Source organism: Arachis hypogaea, chromosome 18, assembly GCF_003086295.3.
Source record: "Arachis hypogaea cultivar Tifrunner chromosome 18, arahy.Tifrunner.gnm2.J5K5, whole genome shotgun sequence".
NCBI lineage: Eukaryota > Viridiplantae > Streptophyta > Magnoliopsida > Fabales > Fabaceae > Arachis > Arachis hypogaea.
Window position 1 is genome coordinate 65,486,524 of NC_092053.1, and position 8,865 is coordinate 65,495,388.

Below are 8,865 nucleotides of genomic sequence, written 5' to 3' on the forward strand. Positions count from 1 at the left end.
CATCAAGACTTCGTCATTCTAGTTCATTCTCTTTACTTGTCTCTTACTCTTCCATGTCTTTTAATTGATTCCTTTGAGTTTCATTTATCATGTCTTCCTTTAATTCCCTTTCCTATGTTATAATTTCTACATTCACAATGAGCGAGTAGTTCCCTAACTTGATGGGGAGTTGATTGAAAGGAACCCTTGAGTTGGGGTGCTTAAAAGAAAAATTATAATTGGGTTTATTATTGGAATGCTCTCTAATCACTGACACTAATCCTTTTCAATTGAGCGGATTGGAACTTGTGAATAGAAACAGCATTCTAACTTGTTTGACTTTCCCTTACCTAGTAAGGGATAACTAAACAGAACAACCTTTAATTATCAATTAATCTTGAAAGTACTTCAACAAGAATAGGGCTTCCAACTAATCTACTCCCAGTCAAGGCTTTTATTTAAATTAATTAATTTCTCCAATTTAATTTCCTGTTTATTCAACCCAAACTCTTTTTGAAAACATATGATTAATAAAATAGCACACCTTTCTACAACTCGTTGGGAGACGACCTGGGATTCATACTCCCAGTATTTTAATTTTGATTTCTGTGACATCCTTCTAAATTGATAAGCGAATTCTGGTTGGTTAAGAACTATACTTGCAACGCATATCTTATAACAATTCTTAACTCGCCAATTTTCGCCACGCAACTTTTGGCGCCGTTGTCGAGGAGTTGCAATAGAGTGTTAAAGTTATTAATTGGAATTTATTTATTTGCATTTTATTTTATTTTGCTACTATGAGTTGCTTGTTTCTGTCGTTAGATGACGCGTTCACTTCCTGATCCAAGCTTGCCAGCATTCGATCCTGAGATTGAAAGAACTATTTCACAAATAAGGCAAGCTCGGCGTCGATTAGTCCTCTCAGAGGGCGAATCTGAAACATTATTTGAGGAGGAAACCAGCCCCCGTTCTACTGATTCGGTTGATTTACGTACAGGTAACATGGCAACAGCCAGAAGAGTTACTATCCAGGAGGCTGGAGCCCCTGATTTTTCAATGCAACCGTTTCAAGCGCATCATGCAGCGGTGGCTACAGACTTTGAAATAAAGACTGCACTGCTCAATTTGATGCCCAAGTTTCATGGCTTACCTGCTCAAGAGCCTATAAAGCACCTGAGAGATTTTCAAGCAGCCTGTTCTACTGTCAGGCGTGATGGTGCAGATGAAATTTTAATTTTGTTGAAAGCTTTCCCATTCTCTCTTGAGGGGAAAGCAAGAGAGTGGTACTACACTCAACCCGCAACAACTGTATCCGACTGGGATACACTTAGAAGGGAATTTTTGGAAAAATTCTTTCCAGCTGAAGTTACTGATAAACTAAGGAAAGACATTTCCATGATTGTTCAGGACGAATCCGAGATTCTCTATGAGTACTGGGAGCGTTTCAATAATCTTCTGGAAGCATGCCCCCATCATATGATTGACAAGATAGTGTTACTCGGTTACGTCACACAGGGCATGAGGCCCCAAGATAAGACCACATTGGAGAGTGCTAGCAATGGGTCTAAGAAAAAGTACAAGACCATTGATGAGGCATGGCAATTGATCAGTGACTTAGCTGAATCTACTCAGAATCACAAGAAGAAACAAGACCGTTCAAAAGCCGTTGCAGAAGTATCCTCTAGCAGAGAGACTGCTGCTCTAACTCAGAGTATCTGTGAAATGACCAACTTGCTGAAGCAGATGCAATTGAATCAACAACAAGTTTAGCAAGCTCAACCTTCTCCACCACAGCAAAGCCAACAGTTAGTCCCACAGAGAGTTTGCGGAGTCTGTGCTGATTATAGCCATTATACTGATGAATGCCCACAGCTCCAGCAGGAAGACAACACCGTGGCAGCCACTCATAACTTCTATGACTGCCCCAACCAAGGGTACAATCAAGGTGGCAATTACAGCCATAGATGGTAGGACAATTCTAACCAGAATTGGAGGGACAACAACAACAGAGGAGGCAGAGACAATCAGGAAAATCAGAGGTAGAATAATAACAACAACAGGCAGCAGAACCAGAACCAGCCTTACAGAGCACCACACCTGAGGCAATCCCAAGGATCACAGAATACCCAACAGCAGACCTCTCAAATTACTTATCCTTCTTCATCTGCTAATGATGATTTACTGCAATCTATTGATCGGAGACAACAGACCATGGAAAATAACCTTTATGCTACACTAAATGGTCTGAACTCTACTTTGCAAGCTCTTTTTTCACAGATTGGATCAATGACTAATTTGAATAACCAACCTTTGAGCTCCAGTGGAATCCCCTCTCAACCATTACCCAATCCAAAGGGTGGCATCAACGCTATCACCCTGAGGTCCGAAACCACACTGCAGGAGAGGAATCAGGAGGAGCCAAGCCAATCAGAACACGACTCAGTTGAAGAGGTGGTGGAAATAGAAGATACTGAAGAGGAAAAGGACTTATAGGATATTGCTGAAAAAGAAGAAGCTCAACCACAGGAAGAGGTACCTAAGGGCGCAGACACTGCAGAGGACACCACTCCCATTCCATTTCCACAACTTGCGAGGAAACCTAGGAAGCAGCTGGAACCTGATCCCAAAATGGTAGAGATATTAAAAAAGGTTGAGGTAACTGTTCCCCTTTTTGATGTTATTCAACAGGTACCTAAATATTCAAAGTTTTTAAAATATTTATGTATACATAAAGACAAAATTAATGAATTAGAAACTATTCCTTTAGGAAGTTCCATATCTGCTTTAATGGGAGGTTTACCTGAGAAGTGTAGTGACCCAGGTCCTTGTATGGTTAATTGTACTATTGGTGGTGTAGTATTTTCTGATTGCATGTGTGATTTAGGAGCATGTGTGAGTATAATGCCTTTGTCTATATATGATATTTTGAGGCTCCCTCCCTTAAAAAGGTCGACAGCTCGTTTTGTGTTAGCAGATAAAAGCATTATTACAGTGGCTGGAGTTGCTGAAGATGTGTTAGTGGGTATTAAAGGGCTCACATTTCCCATTGATTTTTATATCCTGGAGATGTCCCAGAATGACTTAGACAAGCCATCATCAATCCTACTCGGAAGACCATTCCTGAAGACCTCAAAGTTCAAATTAGATGCTTTTTCAGGAACATACTCTTTTGAAATAGATGGCCGAGTAGTGATCTTCAATCTGAATGGAGTTATGAAGCATCCTCCAGAGGATCACTCTATCCTCCAGTGTGACATTATAGATGAAACCGTGGCTGAAGTTCACCAGGAGGAATTTGAGGAGAAGTACATAGGACAAGGTCCAAGTGTGGGGACATTCTCAGAGGACAACGACAGTGCTTTACCATTGTTACCAGCTCCAGACAACCCAGAGCCTGACCATGATCAAAAGTTAGAATTAAAACCCCTTCCTCCACACCTCAAATATTCTTACCTTGAAGACAGGCAGAAGTTTCCAGTTATCATTACAAGGGAACTTACTTCTCAACAAGAAGAGCAGCTACTTAGTGTGCTGAGGAGGCACAAGAAGGCAATTGGTTGGAGTTTGGCAGACATAGTAGGCATCAACCCTCAAGTCTGTGAGCATAGAATATTTTTAGAAGAGGGAGCAAGACCTGTCCGTCAACCCCAGAGACGACTGAACCTCACTATCCTAGAGGTTGTCAAAAAGGAAGTGACCAGACTACTAGAGGCAGATATCATCTATCCCATCTTAGACAGTGAATGGGTAAGCCCAGTAAAAGTGGTGCCAAAGAAGTCTGGAGTCACTGCAGTGAAGAATGAGCATGGAGAGCTCCTGACAACCAGAGTTCAGAACGCCTGGAGGGTCTGCATTGACTACAGATGCCTCAACCAGGCAACTCGTAAGGATCACTATCCTCTTTCATTCATTGATCAAATGCTGGATCGCCTGTCAGGTAAATCACATTATTGTTTTTTAGATGGTTACACAGGTTATTTCCAGATTCATATAGCTCCTGAGGATCAGGAAAAGACCACTTTTACATGTTTTTTTTGGGACTTATGCTTACAAGAGAATGCCCTTTGGCTTGTGCAATGCACCAGCTACTTTCCAAAGGTGCATGATGAGTCTTTTTTCTGATCTTATTGAGGACTGTATGGAGGTTTTTATGGATGATTTTAGTGTATACGCCGATTCCTTTAGCCTTTGCTTAGATGGATTATCTAGAGTATTAGATAGATGTGTCAATACAAACTTTGTATTAAATTTTGAAAAATGTCACTTTATGGTTAAACAAGGGATTGTACTAGGACATGTTGTGTCTAATACTGGCATTTCTGTGGATCTAGCAAAGGTGGATGTTATTTCTAGTTTACCTTACCCCTCCTTTGTGAGGGAAGTCCGCTCGTTCCTTGGCCATGCAGGTTTTTACAGGGGATTCATTAAGGACTTCTGTAAGGTAGCACTTCCCTTATCCAGGCTACTGCAGAAAGATATTGAGTTCGAGTTCAGTGAAAATTGCAAACAAGCGTTTGATAAGTTGAAGACCGCCCTGACTCAAGCTCCAATTGTGAGAGGACCAGACTGGAGCCAACCATTTGAAATAATGTGTGATGCTTCCAACCATGCAGTAGGAGTAGCACTGGCTCAACATGACAGTAAGGACCCCTTTGTTATTGCTTATGCGTCTAAAACTTTAGATGCCGCTCAGTCTAATTACACTACTACTGAGAAAGAGCTTCTTGCTATTGTTTTTGCTCTAGATAAATTCCGAGCCTATTTACTTGGTATGAAGGTAGTAGTGTATTCAGACCACGCAGCTCTAAAGTATCTGTTAGCTAAAAAGGAGTCCAAACCAAGGCTTATACGTTGGATACTGCTATTACAAGAATTTTATTTAGAAATTAAGGATAGGAGTGGTAACCAGAATTTAGTGGCAGACCACTTGAGTCGCCTTGAGCACATTACAGATGACTCCACTCCTATAGCTGATAATTTCCCATTTGATAACCTGCAAGCAGTATCTGAGATAGTCCCTTGGTATGCACCTATAGCTAATTATCTAGTTAGCCGCATCTTTCCTCCAAACTTTTCTAAGCATCAAAGAGACAAGTTGAAAAGTGAGTCTAAATATTATATATGGGATGACCCATATTTATGGAGATGTGGCACTGACCAGGTAATTAGACGGTGTGTGCCTCAATCAGAATTCCAGTCTATCTTAGAGGCCTGTCACTCATCTGAGAGTGGAGGACATTTTGGCCCTCAAAGAACAGCTCGAAAAATCTTAGACTGTGGATTCTGGTGGCCTATTCTTTTTAGAGACGCTGCTGAATTTTGTAGATCTTGTTTCCCATGCTAAAAGTTTGGTAATATATCCAGGAGGGATGAGATGCCTCAACAAATTATGCTTTTTTGTGAAATTTTTGATATTTGGGGCATTGACTTCATGGGTCCGTTTCCAAATTCTAATGGTTATTTTTATATATTGTTAGCTGTGGATTATGATTCCAAATGGGTGGAAGTACTTCCTACCCGCACTGATGATGTTAACACTGTTGTTTCCATTGTGAGAAACCACATTATTTGTCGCTTTGGATCACCGCGAGCAATTGTGAGCAATCAAGGCACCCATTTCTGTAACAGGAGACTAACAGGATTAATGAAGAAGCATGGGATAGTTCATAAGGTTGCAACAGCCTACCATCCTCAGACTAGTGGGCAAGCCGATGTGTCAAACAGAGAGATAAAGCGTATCTTGCAGAAGATAGTCAAACCTCATAGAAGAGACTGGAGCACCAGGCTACAAGATGCACTCTGGGCATTCAGAACAGCATACAAAACACCCATTGGGATGAGTCCTTTTCGCTTAGTTTATGGAAAAGCTTGTCATCTCCCTGTTGAAGTAGAGCATAAAGCCTTTTGAGCAGTAAAGGAGTGCAACATGGGAATTGAGAGAGCCGGAGCTGAAAGGAAGTTGCAACTGCAAGAACTAGAAAGTCTTCGCCTAGAAGCTTATGAGAACTCCAGACTATACAAGGAGAAGATGAAGGCTGTACATGATCAGCACATCAAGAAGAAAGAGTTCCAACCTGGGGACTTAGTCCTCCTTTACAAATCTCGACTGAGGCTCATGCCAGGCAAGTTGAGATCAAGATGGGAAGGTCCATACAGAGTAGAGAAGGCCGAACCGTACGGAGTCTATCACCTAAGTCATCCTTCAAGCTCTGAACTTATCAAAGTTAATGGACATCGTTTAAAGCTGTACCATGGCGAGAAGCTGAAGAAAAACAAGGAGCTCGAGATCTTCCTCTTGGAAGATCCCCACATAGCCGAAGACTGAGCTAGTGGAGCGTCCAACTTACGGACGTTAAAGCAAAGTGCTATGTGGGAGACAACCCACCATGGTATGATCGTTCTTTTCTTTATTCTTAATTTTCTTATTCAATAACTCTTCTCTTTATTAGTACATTTTGTGCATCCGCATTTACATACTTTATTTTTAATTTTAAAAAAAATTTGTTACGCGATGCGACCGCATCATTGACGCGTCCGCGTCGCAGGAGATTGGAGAGACTAATAAAACGAACAGAGAGCCACACAAGAACGTGGCTGGAGGTGTGCCCGTGGTACAAATCATCCCACGCGACTGCATCACCCACGCGGTCGCATGCCTTGGATTTCGACGTGAAAGGGTGCACGACCGAAAGTTGTGCTAGAGTGGTGCTAAACGCACAATTCTTCCCACGCGGCCGTGCGACCGACACGACCGCGTCATATCTTTCTAATGGCCACTCACGCGATCGCATGCCCTACGTGATCGCGTCACCCAATATTTGGCAATTAATGATTTTGAACAGAGAGTTGTGCGAGCACGAGGCTGCCCTCGCGCCAGTAGCATAAAACGGGTCACGCGACCGCGTGACCGACGCGACCGCGTCAATCAGTTTAAGTGCATGTCACGCGACCGCGTGTCCCACGCGACTGCGTCGCTTGCACCGCACAGCTTCCCTGATTTGCCAATTATCTTATCTTTCTTTTCCCCAAATCCTATTTTCTCTTTTCCCCTCCTTATTTCTTCCTTCTTCCTTCTTCCTTCTTTCTCAATTTCTACTCTCTTTCTCTCTCTCTCACCCCCATTAACAAGGTTTTCTTTTCTTTTTCTCTCCTTATTTTTCTATTATTCTTCTTATTTTTATATGTTATCTTCTTTTCTTTTCTTTTTACTTTCATTATTCCTATTTCCTTTTTCTTTCTTTTTGCTTTTTACTTGGTATTATAAATTTATTTGAGTCATTATTTCTCATTATATGCCAGTGGATTGTTGTAAATCTGTTTGACAATTATATACATTACTTTTTAAAGGATTGCTTGCATGTTCAATTTAATACTTTCTATACCTTAATTATCATGCATGCTATATGTTTGTGAAAAAGCCCATATGGCATTATGCATTTTTCTACGTTATTCTACTATTCAATGCTTGCTTTTCACAAAACCCTTTTTATATTTTATTACTTGAATATAATTGTTATTACAAACAGATTATTAGTTTGAAAGACTTGGTAATCTAACTTGGACATTGAATGCTTGATCTATGCTACTCATGCCTTTGCCTGCATGCCAATAAACCCCTTGCATTTAATTGTCCTCATATTCACTTGCTATATTTCCATTGATGACATTTTCACATGTAGTCATGACCATGTGTTAACGACATCCTATTTACCGTGCATTGATTATCACGTATACAATCCTCTTTCTTGCTCTATCTCTTTGAACTTCATTTACTTTCTCTTCCCTTTTTCAGGATGGCCACCAAGAAAGGAAAAGAGAAAGCTACTCCCAGACCACCAGCAAGACGAGGAACAAAGAGAGCATTAGTGGCAGAACCCTCTTCCACTGTAGTAAAGCCCTCAACAAAGAAAATTAAGAGGATCATAAAGGTTGATGATAAGGAAAAAGCCTTCCCAGCAAAGGACACTACGCGATTTCCCAATCGCTACTGTGAGTAGATGTTCCCCATCCTGGCAGAAAGGAGTTACAACAACGAATACCTTCTTCTCCTCCCAAATCATATTGCTACCTTTGTTGAGCCGCAAATTGCACGAAGACAATGGGATTTCCTACAGAGACAGCCAAGGCAGGTCAATCTTTCTTGGGTAGTCGAATTCTACTCAAACTTCCACCTGCCAATCCTGCAGTCTGTCTTTGTCCGTCAGAAGCAAGTCCCCATTACAGAAGAGGCCATTCAAAAAGCTCTAGGTCTTCCCCCTGTTCCAGAAGGATTAGACGCCTTTCAAGAAGCCGCACTCAAGTGTCAGATGTACCAATTTGACTGGGACGCCGTTCTCAGAGTTATCGCACTACCTGGCAGCAGATGGATCTACGGATACCATCGTACCCGCCCTAAGGGAATATCGGCTTCAGCACTTACCTTGGAGGCTCGCATATGGGCACAGATCATGTCCCATTATATTTTTCTGAGCACTCACGAGTCCTCCTTCACTGTGGACATGGCCGTTCTACTATGGTGCATCCTTACAGACCAACCTCTGAACCTACCAAGACATATCCAGAATGTCATGGGACACGTACAAATTGCGGGCAACTTACCTTTTTCTGCCCTGGTCTCAGATCTTATCTCAGCAGCCGGAGTCTCCTACAGAGCTGGGGACACCAAAGTCATGCTTCTACGGGATGATCAATACGTCCCTAACGAAAAATATATCAGACCTCCAGCAGCCACTACTAGCCAGCCTACTGCACCAGTTGAAGATATTCCTTCTTCAACACCACAAGCCCCTACAACAGACCAACTGCTCCATCAGATTCTCGAAAGGTTGGATCGACAGGAACACAAAGCTAAGATGAGAGAGCGCCGTAACAAGCGCCGATTCA

At 41.9% G+C, this 8,865-nt stretch overlaps 1 non-coding gene across 1 annotated transcript; it reads right to left on the reverse strand.

Moving 5' to 3' along the window:
• Positions 1-1,356: 1,356 nt before the first annotated feature.
• LOC112773722 (small nucleolar RNA R71) lies at positions 1,357-1,464 on the reverse strand. The gene has a single exon (XR_003188258.1). It is a non-coding gene; the product is annotated as a small nucleolar RNA R71 (small nucleolar RNA).
• Positions 1,465-8,865: the final 7,401 nt, after the last annotated feature.